Raw genomic sequence first — 20,168 nt, 5'->3', positions numbered from 1 at the left:
CTAGTGGGCCACGGCTGGAAAGGACCTGAGCATGAAGAGGCCGTGAAGAGGTTGGCTCTGGTGATGTGAAAGTGGGTCTCTGGGTTCTCTTCATCCAGCCAGGTTGACAACCAAAACCAGAGGCCTAGGTCAACGAGGTGGTGAGTTATTTACTTTTCAATTGCGGTGATAAAACACGATGATCAAATACAACTTGAGGAGGGAAGGGTTTATTTCATCAAAGAGCTTTGTACTCAGTTCATAATCCAGAAAAGTCAGGGCAGGAATTTAAGGCAGGAGCTGGAACAGAGGCCATAGATAAGTGCTGTTTACTGACTTGACCCTCAGCCTGCTTTCTTATAGCACCCAAGACCACTAGCCTAGGATCGGTACTGCCTACAGTGGGCACCCCCTCCCCTTTAATCATTAATCAAGAAAAAGCACCACAGGCTTTCCCACAGGCCCATCTAGTGGAGGCATTTTCTTAATTGAAGTTCCCTCTTCCCAAATGACTCTAGCTTGTGTCAAGTTGACATTGAACTAGCTAGTTCAAGTGGCTGGGTAGGTGGAAATCTGGAGAGAACTCAAGGAGGGCTCACAGCACAGGTCAAGAAGGGACTTCATGGCAGTCTGCTACCTCTAGATAGCTACAGTTTAGTGCTTGGGGGGATGGCTTGGATCACTGCTGCACCTAGTGGGCAAGAGCAGGAGTCAGAATAAACTCAACCCTAGGGCTTGCTGGGTTGCTCTGCAGCTCTGTCGCCATGACCTACTGAGAATGATGGAGCCTCTCTGCTTCCAACTTCAACATCTCACACACTTCCACTTCACATCTACTCTTACTCAGAGAAAAGGGGTCTGGGAAATATTAATGTTAGTTTTGGCCAAATAGACAGAGACCAATGCATGGTTGATGGAGATTACAAAGATGGGCTCACCTAGGGGATCTGGGGAGGAATGCCTTCTCCTTTCTGCTGAAACATTCTGTCTGAAAGGAAACCTATTCCTGCACATGGTGTGCAGGCCCTGCTTGTCGGACTTTACAGCCCTTTCTCCAGTCAGCCTACGACCTCATTCCTGACTTCCTCAAATACACATTTCCCTGACAGAAAGCTTCACATATACTCTTCCCTGGTCAGAAATGGCCCCTTGTGTACCTTCCCTTCTCCTGGTATGTACCCTCCAGGCTATCTGCCCACTGCTCCCTACCACCTGGCTAGCTTCTGATGTCCAGCCCACATTCTATACCATCTGACAACTCAGGGGAGGGCAATAGCAGCCTTCTGGGGCCAGAACTGGGGCAAGGCCTTAGTTTAAGGCAATAAATACTAAACATTGTCATAGGGACTTATTGGACCAGGGAAGGCTCCTCCAAACTCACTTAGTCTATACTTGAGAGAGTGACATCTTTCTAACAAGAAAAGACAGGTCACAGGACAATCACAAGTTAGGGGGCAAAACCCAGGAAAATTGGATACTGTTTGGAAAAGAGGATACCAGGTATACAGATCTCTCTCTTTTTTTTAAGACGAGCCAGCCCACATCACACGGACTGCTGAGTCTTCCTGCATCAGTCATGGCGGACATCACCAACCGAGTGCAGCAGTCTTTGTCAGTGAGATCCAGCTTTCTCTTAGACCCACTTTTTTCTTAGGGACTGAGGACAATCTAGGGAGTCCTCAACACCCAACAAGGGTTTCTGGAAGAAACAAATGCTTGAATAGTTCTGGGAGCCAGCCTGACCTGGAATGGTTTGAAGTGGGACACAGCATTGGCTGTAGATTTAAAGGCTCTGGCCTTCTATCTCTCTAACTATATTGAATGCTCTCTAACTATATTTCTAAAAAATCCTAAAAACTTTCTTGCTTATTCTATGGTTAAAAGCCACCAGCTTGAGCAAGTGACGCCTGTTGCCTAGCAGTGGGGAATGAAGTAAAGTATTTACTGCTAACACTCCCTCTTCTGTCCAGGCAGCTGGAAGCCTCTCTGGCTAGGCTGGTTAACCCTTTGTGAGCCAGAGAGGAGGGAAAGGAAAAGGATTAAGATGCTTTAGGCAGGTAGGTATGCAGACACATATACATTCATACATACATTCACATTTTCATTCACTTTCTCACTTACACAGTAGCATGTTCACATTTTTGTTGGGCCCACTTCATAAGTAGACATACACTTCATATACATACATACATACATACATACATACATACACACACCTACACCCATACATATAGAAAAAAAGACACACATTTGGATGGATGGATGGATGGATGGATGGATGGATGGATGGGGCAGAGCTCCCCAAGCTAGACCATTCAACCATCACTTTTATTTATTTTCTCTGGTCTTTTTATACCTTCTTAGAAAAAAAATCCTTAGAAAATTGCCTCAGAGATAAAATATAACATAAAATGAAAGTTACAGAAGGATGTTGATATGAGTTCAAAGCACTGTTTCATTCTATAAGCTCATTCATTATAAGTTTAAAGCAACAGTTTTTTCACGGCCTTGCCTTATCATAGTGCATACCTATGACTTTATCCTTGGACCTAAATGTTTTTCCTTGAACACAAATTTGTCCCAAGTCTATTTCTCTTTTTTTATGTAATTATGAAAGAAGCTCATTCTATTTCTTTTTATGCAGCCTTTACTTACTATATGAGGAGAAGGCACGTTCTATTCTTGATTCCAACTTTATTACATCTTTCTAGCAGAGCAACTGAGACTGTCTCTTAAAACCTTCTTCCTAAACTTATTTGAATCAAATCAGGAATTCTATAGAATTATTAATTTATCTAAACATCATTAATTTATGAAAGCTCATCTTTATGTTGGTCTGCAGGAAATCTGATTAATAGTGTGGGTTAATGCCCAGGAGTTATTATATTAAATAATGACAGGAAAGGCATATCAGCTTCAAGAAGCAATCCTGAGATGAAGTCTCTTTGGAACCCTGCCATTGACCTAACCCATTGTAGACCATGCAAAAATGTGGGCCACCTCCAAGAAGGCCACCTGCTAGTCTTAGCCTATCCTAGATGGCTCCTGACTGGACAGAATGTATCTGAAATCCGGAATTGAGACCTTAATTAATAGAGTCTGTGCACAGTCAGCCAACAGGGACCTGATACTAGAAAGTTCCAAAGCCTCTCCATAACTGCTGTCAAGTGTGTCTAGTAAGGGGACTCTAAGTAAAATGCAGAATACTCAACATAGAGCAAGGGTCAGACAGAGTGGCCAAAGCTAACCCACTACAATTTTGCAAATAAATTTTTATTGAAACAAGGCCACAACTTAAAAACTATGACTGTTTTCAAATTAAAATAGTATAGTGAAGAGTTGCAAAAGATATGGTATATCCACACACACCCTCAAATAACCTACATAATTTCTCTGTAGAGGCAAAATATTAATGACCCAACTGAGAAGAATAGGTGTCATCTAAGGCGATGCTGTAGTCTCCAGTTCCCTTTTAAAACCCCCTGCTTTGTTTGAAGATAGATGCCCTGCTATTTTATATGCCCATGTGTTGGTATTTTATGAAAAGTGATTTTAAAACTCTTAACCTTTCAGTGAAGGAAAGGCATTAAGAAGATGCTCACACTGTAAAGATGTCCCAAATCTGGGTCAAGCCAGTTTTGGAAGAACCACTTACAGCAACAGGTTCTGCTTGATGGTGAGCAGGAATCTTCATGCCGCTTAAAAGTGTGATTCCAGGGGGTGGAATCAAAGGCTGAGCAAGGGCTGGAGTGTGCCAGGGTCTGAGTGGCTAGAGGCAGGCACACACCTCAGCAGCTGTGTGCTTGCCACTCTTCTGGAGAACAGGACGACAAGGGGAGGAGACCCATACAGTGAGCCCAAGCGTTGATCATGCTGCTGTCGGCATACATTCACTGTGGCTGGTGGTGTCCAAGCTTCTCCTGCAGACAACAGCTGTCAGCCACAGCTTCTCTTGCCTTGCTCATTTGGACTCCAAGACCCCAGTTCCAACAGAATGTGCTCTGCTGTGGTCCATGGACTCTAGGATATTGCTACTTACTTGACCTCAATGAGAATAACTTGCAAATTGTGCTTAAAATTGCTACAAACTTTAAAACAGCTGAGGTAGAAGGTGAGGTTGCACGAGATTTGCACCAGGCTTAACCCTAATTTTCCTTATTTTGTAGCTTTAGAAAATAGATCTACCTGGGCATATATCCAGAAGATGTCCCAACGGGTAAGAAGGACACATGCTCCACTATGTTCATAGCAGCCTTATTTATAATAGCCAGAAACTGGAAAGAACCCAGATGCCCTTCAACAGAGGAATGGATACAGAAAATGTGGTACATTTACACAATGGAATACTACTCAGCTATTAAAAAAATGAATTTATGAAATTCCTAGGCAAATGGATGGACCTGGAGGGCATCATCCTGAGTGAGGTAACCCAATCACAAAGGAACTCGAACAATATGTACTCACTGATAAGTGGATATTAGCCCAGAAACTTAGGATACCCAAGATTTTAAGATACAATTTGCTAAACGCATGAAATTCAAGAAGAACGAAGACCAAAGTATGGGCACTTTGCTCCTTCTTAGAAATGGGAACAAAACACCCATGGAAGGAGTTACAGAGACAAAATTTGGAGCTGTGACGAAAGGATGGACCATCTAGTGATTGCCGTATGCAGGGATCCATCCCATAATCAGCTTCCAAACGCTGACACCATTGCATACACTAGCAAGATTTTGCTGAAAGGACCCAGATATAGCTGTCTCTTGTGAGACTATGCCAGGGCCTAGGAAACACAGAAGTGGATGATCACAGTCAGCTATTGGATGGGTCACACGGCCCCCAGTGGAGGAGCTAGAGAAATTACCCAAGGAGCTAAAGGGAACTGCAACCCTATAGGTAGAACAACAATATGAACTAACCAGTACTCCGGAGCTCTTGTCTCTAGCTGCATATGTATCAAAAGATGGCCTAGTCGGCCATCACTGCAAAGAGAGGCCCCTTGGTCTTGCAAACTTTATATGCCCCAGTACAGGGGAACCCCAGGGCCAAAAAGGGGGAGTGGGTGGGTAGGGGATTGGGGGGTGGGGTGGGTATGGCGGACTTTTGGGATAGCATTGAAAATGTAAATGAGGAAAATACCTAATAATAAAAAAATAAATAAATAAAAATTATGAGTAAAAAAAAAAAAAAGAAAATGGATCTATAGGTAAAGTATGAGAGAAAAAAAAAAAACAAAAAACAAAAAACATAGGTTTAAGGAGTTCCCTCTAACTGAAACACAGGGACAAGCAGATAATATAAATGAGCAAGTCAGACAAGGCATGGGAGAGTGGAGAGTGATGTGGCCTGGGTGGTGGTGGTGGTGGTGAACTTTCAGAATTAAAAAAAAAAAATTAAACTGGGTGTCCATGAGATCTGACCATGTGAAATGACCAAGTTAGCAGGTCCAAGAATTATATTTTTCCAGAAAACATGGAATTTTGTGTGTTTTTTAAATTATTAGGCTTCTTTGAACCAATTAGACTCCTATCTGAGAATCAGAAGCAGCTTGTGTTACAAGTAGCTGTCTGCAACCCTTGCTCAAGTTTTGCCTCGGAAAAGACCAAACCACAAAGAGCTGCTGTTTCCCTAAACACTTTCCTTGGCACAGCACACACTCACAAGAAACCCCAAGGAAGCACGGAAACGTTTGTTTTTCAGTTCCAGTCCTGAGAGTCAGGTATGTGGACCAGGACAGCATCCAGAGCCCCTCTGTAGGCATCTGCACCGTGCTGAGGAGAACAGAAAACCCCAGGAGACCAGGTTGAGAAGAAGGAAGGAAGATGCCACAGGTGACAGTCCTCCAGACATAAATGGCAATGAGGGCCACAGGAGGGTGCCATCTCCTTTGCTGGAGATAGCAGAGATAGCCCATGTTAGTGGCCCATGGGGTATGGCTGCAGGTCTTTTAAGCAGCTCCAGGGCCATGACTAGTCCAGAAAGCCCAGACCCCCTTTACTAAGGGAGATGACAAATGACCACCTTCCATCTTTGATCATCAGCGCACAGATGAGGAACGTGAGCCCCATCAGAGAGGAGCGGGCACGAGGGCCTGTGGCTGTCGAGTACGATCATTAATAAGATAGATGTTCCTAATGGCTCCATGAAGGATCATGGAGATACTCATTATGGGGGGTTGAGATTGCTAATTATTCCTTTCTCTGCAGCTGTCACTTGCTGCACCCACCCGAACCACCGGACCCCAGCGGCTGTCCTTCTCCCATGACCAAAAGAGGGCCACCAGCAGGCATGGTCAGCCTGGACCCTGGGGCTACAGGGCAAAATGTTCATCTTGCATTAAACACTTATTAATGTTGATTAGAGCTCAATGCACCATAAAATCTCTTTCAAGTCAGTGAAATGCCTTTGGCTATGGACAAGACACTCCCCCCCCCTCCCGGTTCTATCCAAAAGGAACTCTGGGGCAGTTTTGGAAAAGCTAGGGGAAAGTTGTGGAAGAGAGGGCAGGATTCAAGACTAGAAGTTGGGGAGGTAGACTTAGAGTGTTTGTGGGAGAAAGCGGCAGAGCTGGGAAGGAGGATGCCTCGGAAAATGGCGGGTGGGTGGATTCTGGCGGGGGCGGGAAGGCTGTCAAAGCGTATTTTTAGGGACACTATTACCCTGGCCCTAAAAATATGAGCCAAGGCTTGCTTTAAAAGCCATCTAGACCCTATTTACATTTCAGAGCAAACAGCATATTGTTTTCATCAGGGAGAAATAAGCACTCATGTTTACCTTATGTTTCCTTCAAAATATTTGCATTTCAAAGCCTTCTGAGCTTTAGGTTTCAGAGCTGTTGAAACGCGGCACCTGGGCATTTCCCAAACGGGCTGCATTTATAGCAGAAATCCATGCCACCCAACCAAGATGGCAGGATCCCTTCCTCTGTCCCACCTCCCAACAAAGGACAGCCCCTTTCAGGACTATGACACATCTCTCAGGGATACCACGTCAGGGACCAAAGCTGGTGGCCAGATGAGAGATTCGAGGGAGGGCCAAGCTTCCAGTCAGAGCTGGCAAAGCCGAGTATGGGGTCCTGGTGAGTGTTGTTTTGGCTTTTCTTGAGAAGGGCATGGGTGTTCAGGTCCACATGTCAGAAGAGTCATTAGGTATCCCAAGAGCCCTTGGGGAGAAGCTCTGATGGAGTCAGTAACTAAGGAGGCAGAGAAGTGATTCCAAGCCCAAGAGCTCTATACCAAACAGCCTTGGTCCCTTCTTCTTGGCCCCAAACACTGTTTTATTCACCAAACTTATTATAAAAGTTCCACCAAATGCAGAGCCTGGATGGACAGGAACCACCAAGACAAAGAAGCTAACCCGTCTCCTGCTCTGAGCAGCTGCTGTTCTTGACTGAGCATCAGAAGTGATGAGCAAGAATTTAGAAACTCTGAGACCCAAACCACACTCGGGATCATCTAGAGTTGGTCTCTGTAGTTCAGGAAACTTGCAAAAGTCTCCTTGGGACTCCGAAGTATAGCCAAGTTTGAAAACCAGACACAAAGCATCTCAAATCTATGAACTCACTTCTGCAATACTGCCCTGAGGCAAGCAAGAATGACCAACATGCACTCAGGCTCCTTCTCACTAACAGGACCGAGGATATTGACTCCACCCAGGCAGAGCAGCCAAGAGAGCTTTCAAGACTGTACTCTTAGAAGCTCCACTATAGGGCCACCTGGGGCCAATCATAGGGCTTGAGGATGTCCTGTTCTGGAAAAAGTATCAGTGAACAGGTGCCTCCCAATAAGGAACCATCCACAGAGATAGTGGTTTTTTTCCAACCTAGAGGTCAAGCAACCTAAGCCTTGCTACCTCAACCTCCCCTGAGTTAAGATTCTGGCTAAATAGATTGCCTGAGGAGGCAGACTAGAGCACTAGAGGTGTGCCTTCAAGTATGTGAAAAGAGCGCCTTTTGCCCTCTTCAGCTATCTCAGCCACCTCTTGAAAGTGCTGATGTTTGGAACTGCTGACGCCATCTTGTGATTGTGAGGAAAAAAGCCAGAGAGAATTATAGATGCTGGCAGAGGCAGAGGCACCCACCTTGGAACACCAGCCCCTCCCGATGTCTGGTTAAAGGGGAGATCTGAGACTGGCAGGTATTCAGTGGCTTGCACCTGCACCAATTAGACTGAGCTACAAGAAATAACAGAACAAGATAGCAGCTTATTTCTCTCTCATATAAAAGAAGTCTGAAATAAGCAATCTGGAACGGCTGAGGTCGGGAAGGGAGCGGCGTTCCAGTCATTGGAGAGCCAAGTTCCTTTTCTTTCTCTCCTCTGCCTTTCTTAGCAATAAGCTTCCAGACTTGGCTCAACAAGGGATACCCAAGTTCCAGCATCAGTTTGCATTCCAGCTTGCAGGAAGAAGAAGTAGAAAAATCATGTTCCTTCTTGGGACATTTCCCAAGAGCCTTTCCATTTTTTGCTATGGACTAGAACTTAGCAACATGACTATACCTGGCTGAAGGAGAGTCTGGGAGCCATGGTTTTATGGGCATACATAAGTTTAACCAGCACAAAGAGATTCTGTAGAAGAAAGAAAGAACGATGCTTGGGAGACAAACACAGACTCCTATACCCGAGACAATTCTCATTTTCTTGAAAGTAGTGGGTTAACACCAGGGCAGAAGAGTTGTAAATAAGAGGAAGCAACCAGGCCTGGAGATGGAGAACACGGGACTGCCAGGTTGGGTGACAGCCCAGAGGGAGAAGAGAAACCTTCTGAGACCTGAAAGATGACACATGACTAACTAGACACAAAGAGCACATGGCTGAGGGGTGAATAGGAACTGATATCTAGACACCCAGTCATGCAGAACCTGTTACCACATTGAGGGGACCTGGTCTTCGTTCTAAGACTCATCAGAAGGCATTTGACCTGGAAAGTAACTCGACCAGGGTTGAAGGCTAGAAAACATAATCATATTGCAAGGTGGAAGATGTGCTAGATTAATGGAGGCAGGGAGAACCCGTTTGAGGCTCCTGGAGGCAGAAACAGAAAGGATTCTGGCTTGAGGCCCTGTGCAGGTGCTGAGTCTCTTCAGGGATGAGGGATGGTAGAGCAGTGTTACCCTGAGTAAGGACTTGTCTGCAGGGAAGTTGAAGGCTTGACCAGAACCTATAGTATCAGTCTCCTTTCTTCATCAGGAGCCTAACAGTCAAGGCTGGTTTTCTCAAAGCTGAATTACTGATGCCTAGCACTGGGTGTAATTTATATGAGTACCCACCCATTCCTTCCTAGACTCTAGTCTGACACATACTTCACTGTTTCTTAATTGCACAGGATCAGGACTGAAGTCCATTGCACCCTGAAGTAGTTACCCAGGAGCTTACGAAGTTTTGACAAACTGAGCTGAACTTCACCTGGACTGCTTGCAGAGTCACACTTGAGCCAGGTATCTCAGAGTCACTTGCCATGTCTGTCCCAGTGCATGACCAGTAGGTCCCAAGGGCCCCATGTGAATGCCAAGGACACCGCCCTCAACAGAGCCCACATTAAATCTTTCAACACTGATCTTTGAAGGCACCTTGTGATATCCATTCATCAATTCACCAGGATGCATTAATGCTTGCTGGTTTTTTCCTGTCCCTTTATCAACCTGGTCCATATAACCCTGCAACACGGGTCAGTTCATACAAGTTGACTTCAAGGGCAAGAGGCTACTGATTTGAATTCCCCAAGTCAGGACTCATTCCTGGATCAATACTGACTTCACTGGGGGTAGCCAGCTAGATCATTTACATCATGATATCTGAAAGAAAGGGACTCTTGGTCTTCCACACAGTATCCCAAGGAGGATGGGATCTGGAGATGCCAGGAGACTCCCCTTTCTCAGAGTACCCAGCTGACCTGCCCTCTGGGCATACAACAGAACCAATGTCAAGCAATGAACTTGTGGAGCCTAGGTTATCAGGCTGACAGGGCCAAGGCCAGTGTTATCCTGATGCATAACCCATCTTCTGTCAGGGAAGAGAAAGCCAGTACATGTATGCTAAACACATGGGCACAGTAAGGACATGGGCCACATAGGGGATAGCAACTTCTTACTAAGGCCTTCTTACAGTTAATCCTGGAAGAAGGCCAGAGCATGAACAAACCATCTTCCAAATACTTCCTGGAGAAATCAGGTCAGGTTAAAATCGAGGAGCTGCTAAAAACTGGCTGAGCCCTGGCTACTCCCTGAAACCTAGCCTCTGAGCCTCTCTCTGTGTCATCTGGGAGGCAGCTCTGGAGGCTGGGCCTGAGGAGCAGAACCCAACCCTCCACCACCTTGCCTTTAGCTTCAGGCTTTATGTAAAGGGCACTAGGGACTCACAAAGGGTGGCCGATGGTAGCAGGCCAGACAGGCAGGAGAGAGGCAGTGAATGAAAGTCTTTGTTTAAGGAAGGCACGGGCCGCGCATCGGCAAGCCCAAGAGAAGCATGTCATTTTGCTGGAAATGCGATTTTCCCTAACAAGTACAGAATCCTACATGACATGTTGAAAAGTGTATCTCTTTGAGAAGCTGCTCTGTATCTCAGAGGCATCGTCAGTACGGCACCCGTGTAATGTGGCAGTTGCCATGGCAACACCTCGTTTTCCATAGACAGGAAAATCAGAGTGGCTAAGTCGATTGAGAGGACCCAAATAACATCTCGAAGGCAGGCTGAGATGCCGCATCGGCTTTTGCATTTGCAGTGCCTGGAGTGCCGTTGTGGGGCAAGTAGCGTATTATATGTGCTTCACAGAGAATCCCCAAGGTAATGTTCAGAGCTTCCTCATTGGTCAGAGGCTGGGAGATAATGGGATTTGCCCAAAGCTACCCAGCAAGGCAGTGACAGGGCCACTGTGGCCAGACTCCCACCTCCTCAGGCAGACAGTGCTCATGGCAGGAGTGACTCTGGCCATCTTTCTCTTCCCTCCAGTGTCTTCAACCATTGCTGTTTCTATTATTTTTCTACTTGCCCTGAAGATAGATAGGGCCCTCAGCAGCAGGCAATAGCAGCCAAGTTAAATCAAAACACGTCCGAGCATCTCCCCTCGGACACAGACTGTCCTCGATATGTTCCTGTCGACGTGTTTGCTTCCAATGTGCAATCCCAGCCCAGAGAATGAACCTTCCCCAGGAAGGAACTCTATCCATGGGTGTAGCACTAAATTGGTACATAGCCCCGAGGGGCTTCCAAATAGAGGAATCATGTATAGCCTTGTCACCCTAGGACCTAGCATGGTGAGACACTGAACTCTGCACAAAGCCACATAGGTGTGCAAACATGTATATGCATTGGCTACAGCCACCACTATGCCCACATGCCAGAGCCAGTAATGCAGGCCTCTTTACGTGGCACCCTATGTAGCCACCCTCTTTGCCCTGGTATGGGGGTGGTGGTACAGAAGGGCTGGAGGCAGGGTGCTCCAAGGCAAGCAGTTTATTTTGTTCACAATGGAGTCTGGAGTTAACACAGTTGGCCCCAGAATCCTCTGGTCTCCTACTTTCCCACATCCCGTGTTGTTCAGGGCTCCCCCACGGGGCTTGGTTGTAAATCTCATTCTCCCTCCTAGGAGGATGTTGGCATCCAACTTAGGGCAGGAACAAGAAAAGTATGCAGGCTGTTCTTTAGTCTCCAAATATAAATTTGAGTAAGGATGAGGGAGTTACAATGGTTGGGGAGGGGGAGACACCTGCCCCCCTCAACTTCCCAGAGGAAAAATTTCATATAACTGTCAGACATGTAATAGAACTGTCAGAAGTACAGGAAACCAGCTACACAGATTACAAAAACATATGTCAGAGACCTATTGGTTTCGTGACAGTGTGAAAATCACAATTTTTCCATCAAGATAGAAAATAGAAACAGAGGAAAGCCAAAAGCACTTTGGCATCTGTCCTCTGACAGCAGCAAGCCTAACCCACCAGGCTGAAGGTGGGGGGTGCCCCAGAAGCAGGTCCAAGTGATGGGAGACCAGCCCCTGTGGCAGTGTTAAGCCATCCTGACCTTTGACCTCCACCCTTGGAAAAAGCATCCATTCTTCTTTCAGACCATTCATTCACACTGGAAGGTGAAAGTGCTCCCACCTCTGGCAAGTCGTTCTCCCGTGATGCTAGTTCTTCAAGCTTATGAGGAGGATGTCTGGTAAAGATGAGGTCACACTTCACACAGGCCACTTAGTGGTAGAAGAGGTATCAATAGTATCAGAACCCCTTCCTTCCCTTTGTGATCATAAGAAAGCTAGTGTGGGCCACTCCCTAGAGAGTAAGAGAAAGTGAGGCAGGTCAACAAGGAACCACAGTGCTGAGAAGGCAGTCCACTGTCTCCCAGCCCCTGCTACCCATGTGCAGTGGATCTCTTGCTGCTGCTTTCTTTCTTGCTAGTTCTTGGTTTTTTTGTTTTGTTTTGTTTTTTGTTTGTTTGTTTGTTTTTTAAGATTTTACTTTTGTGTCTGGCAGTGGTGACACATACCTTTAATTTCAGCACTGGTAGGGGTTGGGGGGCAGGCAGATCTTCAAATTCCAGGACAGCCTGGTCTACACAGCAAGTTCCAGGACAGTCAGGGCTACACAGAGAAACCTTGTCTCTAAAACAAAACAAAACAAAACAAAACAAAACAAAACAAAACAAAGCAAACACCCCAAGACTTTGTGTGTATGCATCTGTGTCTGTGAGAGTGTAAGTCCAGTGTGTGTGAGTGTCCACAGAAGACAAAAGAAGGTGTCATATCCCCTGGTGCTGGAGTTATAGTAAGCTGCCTGTTATGGGCGCTGAGAAGCAAACTCTGCTTCTGGTAAGGCAGCGAGTACTCTTAACTTCTGAGCCATCTCTCCAGGCCTCTAGAGTCCCCATTTCTCTAAAATGCTCCGTGTTCCAGGCTTCCTTTGGTGGTCTTGGCAGAAGCATTATCCTGCCAGCCGGAGGCAGAGAAGGGACTGGTTTAGAGAGCCCAGGGGACATCTTGGGACAGAGAGGTACTTTACAGGCCACAGACCTGATTCAAACCCAGATTCACTCATTTGCCTTCAGCCCAACTCTGCACACTTGGTGGTCTGTTCTCCTTAAATTCTCATGGAAAGAAAAAAACAAAAAACCGACAGCTTTTCTCTCCTAGGAGGACTTTACAATATACTCTGAGAAAACTGTAACTCTGAGAAATGGCCCTGTCCACTCCATTTGCCACGCCCCCTTCTATGCATCCTGCCATCATTTAAAGTCATTTCTATCTCAAACTTCTACTTTCATGCTTGACTCTACGGTTCTTGAAGCATTTTGGCTTATGTTACCCGGGGTCAACCAGAAAGCATAAATCCAGATGGAATTCAATGCTCAGGGAATCTGTCATAGAGATGTACATACCAGAGAAAGCCCGGCCTGGGAGAGCTCATCAGATCACAGCATGGGGCTGACCCCAAGCAAGCCAGTTGTATATCAAGCAAGGTTAGGAAAGCTTAAACTAGTAGTGGTCACAAGTTCCTTCTCTCCCTGCTGTGGTTGGCCCCACTGGGAGGACAGATGACCCTGAAGCTCAGATGGAACCCTGTGAGGGCTATACTCTCACCCTGGAAAATATTTAAGGTCATTGTTGCCACAGTGCAGAGTCCCAACTCCCATGCTATCCCACAGCCTACAGTGTTCTCTGCTATATTGTAGTTGGCTGAGCTCAATAGTCTCTTTCTCCGGGCAGTCCCTTCCTGCTCCTGGCTCTCTCATTTTGACTAGTCTAGATGTTTCCCAGCACCTGGGCCAGAGTTCATGAACACTGCTGAATGATGAGGGCTAAATGACTTGGGAGTGGCAAAGAGATTTGGATTTCAAGGTGCCAATTCCAGAGCACCTCTTTTTTTTTCTGTTGCATAGCCCCCCTGCTTGAGGTGATAGTCTCAAGCATACACATGCAGAGTTAACAGATAGAACACTCACACTGAATGATGAGAACGATGGTGGCATCATCAGAACAATAGTGGCATCCACAGGTATCTACGTTGATGCAGCCTGAGCCCACCCTCAAGGTGCTGGAGTCATACAGTGTGTGCCAGGATCAGAAGCACACTCACGACCCTTCCCAATGCTGGCTCCAGAAAGGCACTTCCAGGAAACAGTCCCTATCAGTGAGCAGGGTTGGCACACGGAATCACTAACCATCAATCTCAACAGGGACATCTGTACTATCAGCTGCGATTGGTGAGTTCCCAGCTGTATGGGGTGCAAACCCTCTGAGCCTTCTGGACGGCTATAGCAGATGCTATGGCTGCCAAGTCATGTGATCCTGTGACTGCCAGGTCATGTGCTCTGGCTGCTCCCAGCTTGAGTGCTCTTGTTTGACATGCTCAATAAGTATAGAGATGCTCTCCTGTGTATATGGCATGGTACTGTATACAGGTCAGGAGGATTCTATTATACAGATAGGAAACTAAGGTCCATGTAGAGATGTTAACCCCAAAAACTGCTAGGAAAGGGGATATCTCATTCTAAGTCACCTCAACTCCATTGCTACCCACCCCAGTTCCTTATCTGTTTTCACTCACCTGAGTATCCATCCCTAAAGAGACTTCTTCCTCTCCCTTTTCACCAACATGGCCATCTCTGAGACTCCTGAACCCTCATGACATTCTGTAAACTGAGTTTATCTCCTTTCAGCCTCTCTGCCTTCTCTGCTTCCCCCATCATCAGTAAAGGCTTCATGCTGGATCCGGATGTTCAGCTAATAAATATGTATGGGGGATTTTTATTACTTAATAGTTGTAAGGTTAATCGTTGTGGTGAACGCCTATATTTAATGTGTCAATGGAGCTTCAAAATGCCAAAGTGAATAGCTTTAACACATATTAGTTCTACTTGTGAATCTACAAATAGGAACCTTGTCAGAAAAGTATTCACACCGAGATCAGTATTGATTTTGGTCCTCGGGAAAGGCACTGGACTGTGACAGTTTAAAATGATAAATGTCTAGAGAATTAGTTGCCCATATTGATAAAAAGAAGCAGATATAAGGCTGACAGTCTCTGAGGAGGCGTCGTCATGGAGAGCGGGCAGTGCATCTAACATGACTGGGGCTCAGAGCTAATCTCCCCTTTGATCTGAGAAGATCAGGGTGATCTGGCCTACCTTAGTGGAAAGGACTTCAAATGATTAGAAAGGAATGGTTAGTAGAGGGTGAGAGTCGGCTGCCCAGTACTGCAGCAGAGCATCTAAGGCAATCCACTCACCTAGAGAAAAGGGTTATTTGGTTCATGGCTCTAGGATTGCCCACCAAAGATCTGTAACTTCATTGCTTTTAGCTCCTCGTGAGGATGACAGATGGCAGGGGCTGGCAGTGTGAGTTGTTGGTGTTGTTGATAGCAGAAGACAAGCAGGGAGAGATACTGAGAGACTAAGGCCCTACACACCCACCCCTTCAAGGATATATTCCCCTGTGTGCGAAGGACCTCTCACAACCTTCACTTCCTGAAAGATCCCTGTGCACTCAGTTATCATCACCCTGAGGACTAAGCCTTTAACATGGGTCCTCAGGGGGAAAGGAGAAACTCTTTCAAATCATTATACTGAGCATGCTCAGTCCACCCCAAGAGTCTGCTCTGAGAGCCTTGCATAGTTATAGAGAGACTCTAGTCACACCCTTCTTTCTTTCCAAAATGACTCAGAATCTTTCTACAGATTCCCTTGCTCAAAAATCTTTCATGGTTCCCACTACCTAAGGACCATGTTTAATGTCTTAGGTTTGAGCATCAAACCAGTGTCCCTCTCTTCCTGTCCTCAGGCAGGCTTTCATCTCTCACTTGCTACCAGGACCTAGTTGCATTCTCTTTGCAGAGTCCTCGGGTCCAAAGCTTTGTGGATACAGCAGTGGCCAAAGTGTGCCTTTGTGCCAATTCACTGCCATGCCTGCCTTGCAGTCATACAGCCAAAGGGTTGTCTGTTGTGTACCCTCCAGGCCCCAGGCTAGCACTGGAGGGTCCAGCTGGTGTCTGAGCTTCCCAGATTTCCTAGGGGACTCAGTGGTAGGATCTGCCAGCAGGCAATAATATCTGAGAATGCTTCCTGTAAGGTGTGCCCAGAGAGTTCTTTAAAATAGCAATCAAGAGGTAAGAACTCGGAAGATCCCCCAGGGGTCTCCCTTGTGACCGTTAATTTTAGCTGTCACCTGGATATAACCTAGAAACACTTAGATCAGATTGGCCTATGGGCATATCTGTGGGGATTATTGATGGAGTAAGATACAATCCACTGTGAGCAACACTATTCCCTAGGTAAGAGGTCCTGAACAGTGTAAGAAAGGTGAGAACTAGCAGACAAGCAGGAAAAGATATGTATATTCTCTCTTTGTTCTTGACTGTTGATATGATGTGACAAGCTCGAGTCTCTGTCTTGACTTTGCAGAGATGATGGGCTATGATATGGAACTATGTAATAAATCTGTTTCTCCCTTTGGTCAGGGTATTTTTATCATAGTAACAGAAACAAAACTGCAACACCCTCTGTGTCCCCTTTCCCCGTGTATGCTTGCTTTGCCAGAACACTGCTGCTCAGCTGGGGTGAAGGCTCCTACTTGACAACTTATTTCCAAAAGCACAAATCTGTCAGAAGAAGAAAATGGCCTCAGGGCTTGGAGGAGAGAAAAAGAGAAAGGAGAGAGACACACAGAGAGATACAGAGACAGAGAGCTAGGCTCTTAGCAAGAAGCAAGGCATCTTGGCAACATAGGGCATGGATAAGGAAATGTTCTTCCCAGACCAAAAAGAGGTGTCCCAAACTAGAAGGGAAGGGAATGAGAACTGTCACTCAAAGGCAAGGAACCCACCTGATGCTCTGGCAGTACTGCCATGTTTAGGCAGGAAGATGCCCAGCTGAGTACAGGTGATGAAGTCCCATCAGTCTTCCAGGGGGTGCCGAGTAGGTACCTGTTAGACTTCATAAACAGAACTAATGATTCATCCCATGGAATTAGTGCATGGACCCAGACTATAGTCTGAACAACAGGACAGGTCCTGATAATCAGCCAAGGAGTCCTGGGGAGGGACAATGTGATGTACTCCCTACCCAGTCACCAGATAGACTACCCATGAAAACAGGTGACTTTTTGTTATATTAGAGAGCCTGCTCCATGCACTTCTGGGGATGCTTCCTGCCGGAGAGCTATCTATGGACATTGGCTATCAGAAGATCTCCAAGGAAACCCACAGGTCAAAGTTCAGGCTAAGGATTAGCCAGAGAGGCAGGAGTAAGGACCACGATTTCTCTCACCTCAGAACTAGAGACAACACAGCAGGATAGCCATGATTTTCCTCAGAGATATCCAGACCCTAGTTTTGCTTGTGTCCACCTGTCTGGGGCAGGGGTGGGGGCAAGTGAATGGGGGGAGGATCTGACATGAACTTGATTGGGGTGCACAGAAAAAGCCTTTGCAGGTGCTAGAATCCAATTGTTCACTATCCAACCATAGACACCAAAACACAGAAAAGGCAAGTCCCTAACCAGACCAGCAAATCTAAAAACATGATTGTTTTAGGATTACTACTGTGATGAAACACCATGACCAAAGCAACTCAGAGAAAGGGGTTTATTTCACTCACAGTTCTACATAACAGTTCATCATCAAAAGCAGTGAGGGCAGGAACTCTAGCAGGATAGGCCTGGAGGCAGAAGCTGATGTAGGAGCCATGGAAGAGTGTTGCTTACTGCCTTGCTCTCCACAGCTTGCTCACTCCTGGCCAGGGGATGGTACCACCCACAGTGGGCTGGATCCCCCACTCTGGAATTGACCACTAATTAAGAAAAGGCTGCAAAGCTTGTTTACAGCCTGATCTAAGGGAGGCATTTTCTTACCAGAGATTTCCTCCTTTCAGATGACTACAGTTCATGTCAAGATGACATACGTTTAGCCACACAATGGTCATGCCTCATGACTCACAGGAAGTTACTCTTGCTAGTACCCCATAGTGTCTTGCAGGAAATCATGTGTGCCTCCATGTAACTGGAAAACTTCCAGAGCCATACAGGTTTCCTCAGCTAACATAACACCAAGGGGAAAATGGCTCCCTTGGGTGGGATGAGCATCACAGGACTGGCAATTAGAAACCCGGGTTTCTTCTCCACCCTTTACCTTGACAACCAGAACTCTGTCCTCTGAAGAAGGGAGGGAAGGTACTAAGCTAGATACTTGGGGAAAGGAGATCCAGCAGCACAGCAGACGGCCTTGCTTTCCTGTAATTCTTTAAGGGATCTTTGTGCTTTCTCTTTAAGGCCTTCTACCTGTTTAGCCATATTCTCCTGTATTTTTTTAAGTGAGTTACTAAGTTCCTTCTTAAAATCCTCTACCAGCATCATGAGATACGATTGTAAATCCGAATCTTGCTTTTCTGGTGTGTTGGGGTATCCAGGACTGGCTGAGGTGGGAGTGTTGAGTTCTGATGATGGTAAGCGGTCTTGGTTTCTATTAGTAAGATTGTTACGTTTGCCTTTCGCCATCTGGTAGTCTCTGGCGCTAGCTGTTATAGCTGTCTCTGGCTGGAGCCTGTTCCTCCTGTGATTCTGTTAGCCTCTGTCAGCAGTCCTGGGAGTCCAGCTCTCTCCTGAGTCTCAGTGGTTAGAGTACTCTCTGCAGGCCACCTCTCCTCTGGTGGGGAAGGAGTGCGGATGTCTGGAACTCAGATCTACTTCCTGGCTGAAGATAAGGCCCCAGAACAGGGCCTGTCCCAGAAGCTATGTTGCTTCTGCAGTCTGCAGGCTCTCCTACGCAGACTGGTCTCTGAGGGACTCGGGATACAAGATGGCTCTCTCACCTGCTCCGGCGGTTAGTGCCCTTCCTGGCAGCCACCTCTCCTTTCCAGCCTTGCTTTCAAATGCCTTTTATTTGCGGCCTTGGCTTAGAGTCATCTAAAACCAGGGTTCCACAATGAAAAAATTGGCATGTATCCTAGCCTTGGACTGATTCTTCAGGAGGTAGCTGCTTGGTGGCTTAGTGAAAGAAGGAGTTTTGTGCGAAGAGTCCCTGGGACACCTATTTCCCAAGTACACCTTTAGCTTTGGAACCACCCACTGACCCAAAATAAAGTTTTGAAAACAAGCACACCCAGCTCCACCACAGGCCTCTCGTGGGCTGATTGATTGTTGTGAGCCACCTAGGGAAACATGCTCCCCATCCCTGCTTTGCATGGCCACATACTGAACCACTCTCAGATGCTATAAGGCATGCTGGGAGCTGTTGCCATGGAGATCAGCAGACACTCTCATGGCAGGAATATTCAGAGTCCACAGGCAGCAGTTTTGAGGTTCTGGGATAAACAACTTAGCAACCTGATCTAGCCTTTCCTTACCCTTCAAGAGATGCAGGGCCAGATGGGCTAACGTTTAAGGACTACAGGGCCAAGATGGAGGGCAATGGAAAGATTGAAATCTAACAAATTAGGTGCAGGCTAATGGCACCCACAGGGTGAGAGCCCAAGGTACTGCCTCAGAGGGTGGCAAGAGCCTGAGGAGGGTGCCAAACAGATAGCTACAGACTTAAGTCTCAGGGAAGTGAGTGTTTAGCAACAGAAGCCCCACAGCAGGGCTCCATGGCCAGCCTGGGCAGGTGAAAGACACTTTGGGGGAGATAGTGAAAGCTCACAGGGAGGGATCAGGAAAAGGAAGCTGAGTAGCCTGTAAGCAGCAAGGAAGAGCTGAAAGGAATGCTTGGTTTTCCATGGAGCCCCCAGCCTAGACCACTCTCTGTGCTGCGGAGCTCCCAGAAGCCTAGGGAGGACACTCCAGCCACTAAGGTATCCAGGGCTCCACTTGCTCCTCCTGTGTCTGACTATTGCTGTCTTCACTCTGCAGTCTCCATCTGCCCAGGCTCAGCCACTTTATTGTAGGGAAATAAAGCTAGGGGCTGAGCAGGCACTGATTGGGACAGGTGGCCCAATCTAGGTCTTTGAATCTCACCCATGGCCTCCAGAACCCCAGAACCCTGCACCCCGTCTTCTCACAGAAAGGAACCACCCCGTGTTTGTCTGCTTTCTCGAACTCTGAGTATAGAACCGACGGGAATAAAGCAGTGTGCTTTGCATGGTGAGGAATGGTCTAATGGACTCCTTCGCAAACTTGCCAGCCAGCGAACTCCAAGGATACATGCAACACAGATTGGAAACCAATGGTTTCACCCGTTATCCTCACTTTACAGCTAGAAGAATGGAATTAAAA

General features: G+C 46.6%; 1 long non-coding RNA gene across 1 annotated transcript in view; it reads right to left on the bottom strand.

Annotated features, from left to right (window-relative positions):
* The window catches only part of Gm32008, a 60,558-nt gene that overhangs the window by 25,202 nt on the left and 15,188 nt on the right, over positions 1 to 20,168 (bottom strand). The gene's annotated exons all lie outside the window — the stretch shown is intronic.

This window comes from Mus musculus, chromosome 14 (assembly GCF_000001635.26).
Source record: "Mus musculus strain C57BL/6J chromosome 14, GRCm38.p6 C57BL/6J".
Lineage (NCBI taxonomy): Eukaryota > Metazoa > Chordata > Mammalia > Rodentia > Muridae > Mus > Mus musculus.
The sequence above is the reverse complement of the archived record's forward strand: the minus strand, read 5'-3'. Positions and strand labels throughout refer to the sequence as shown.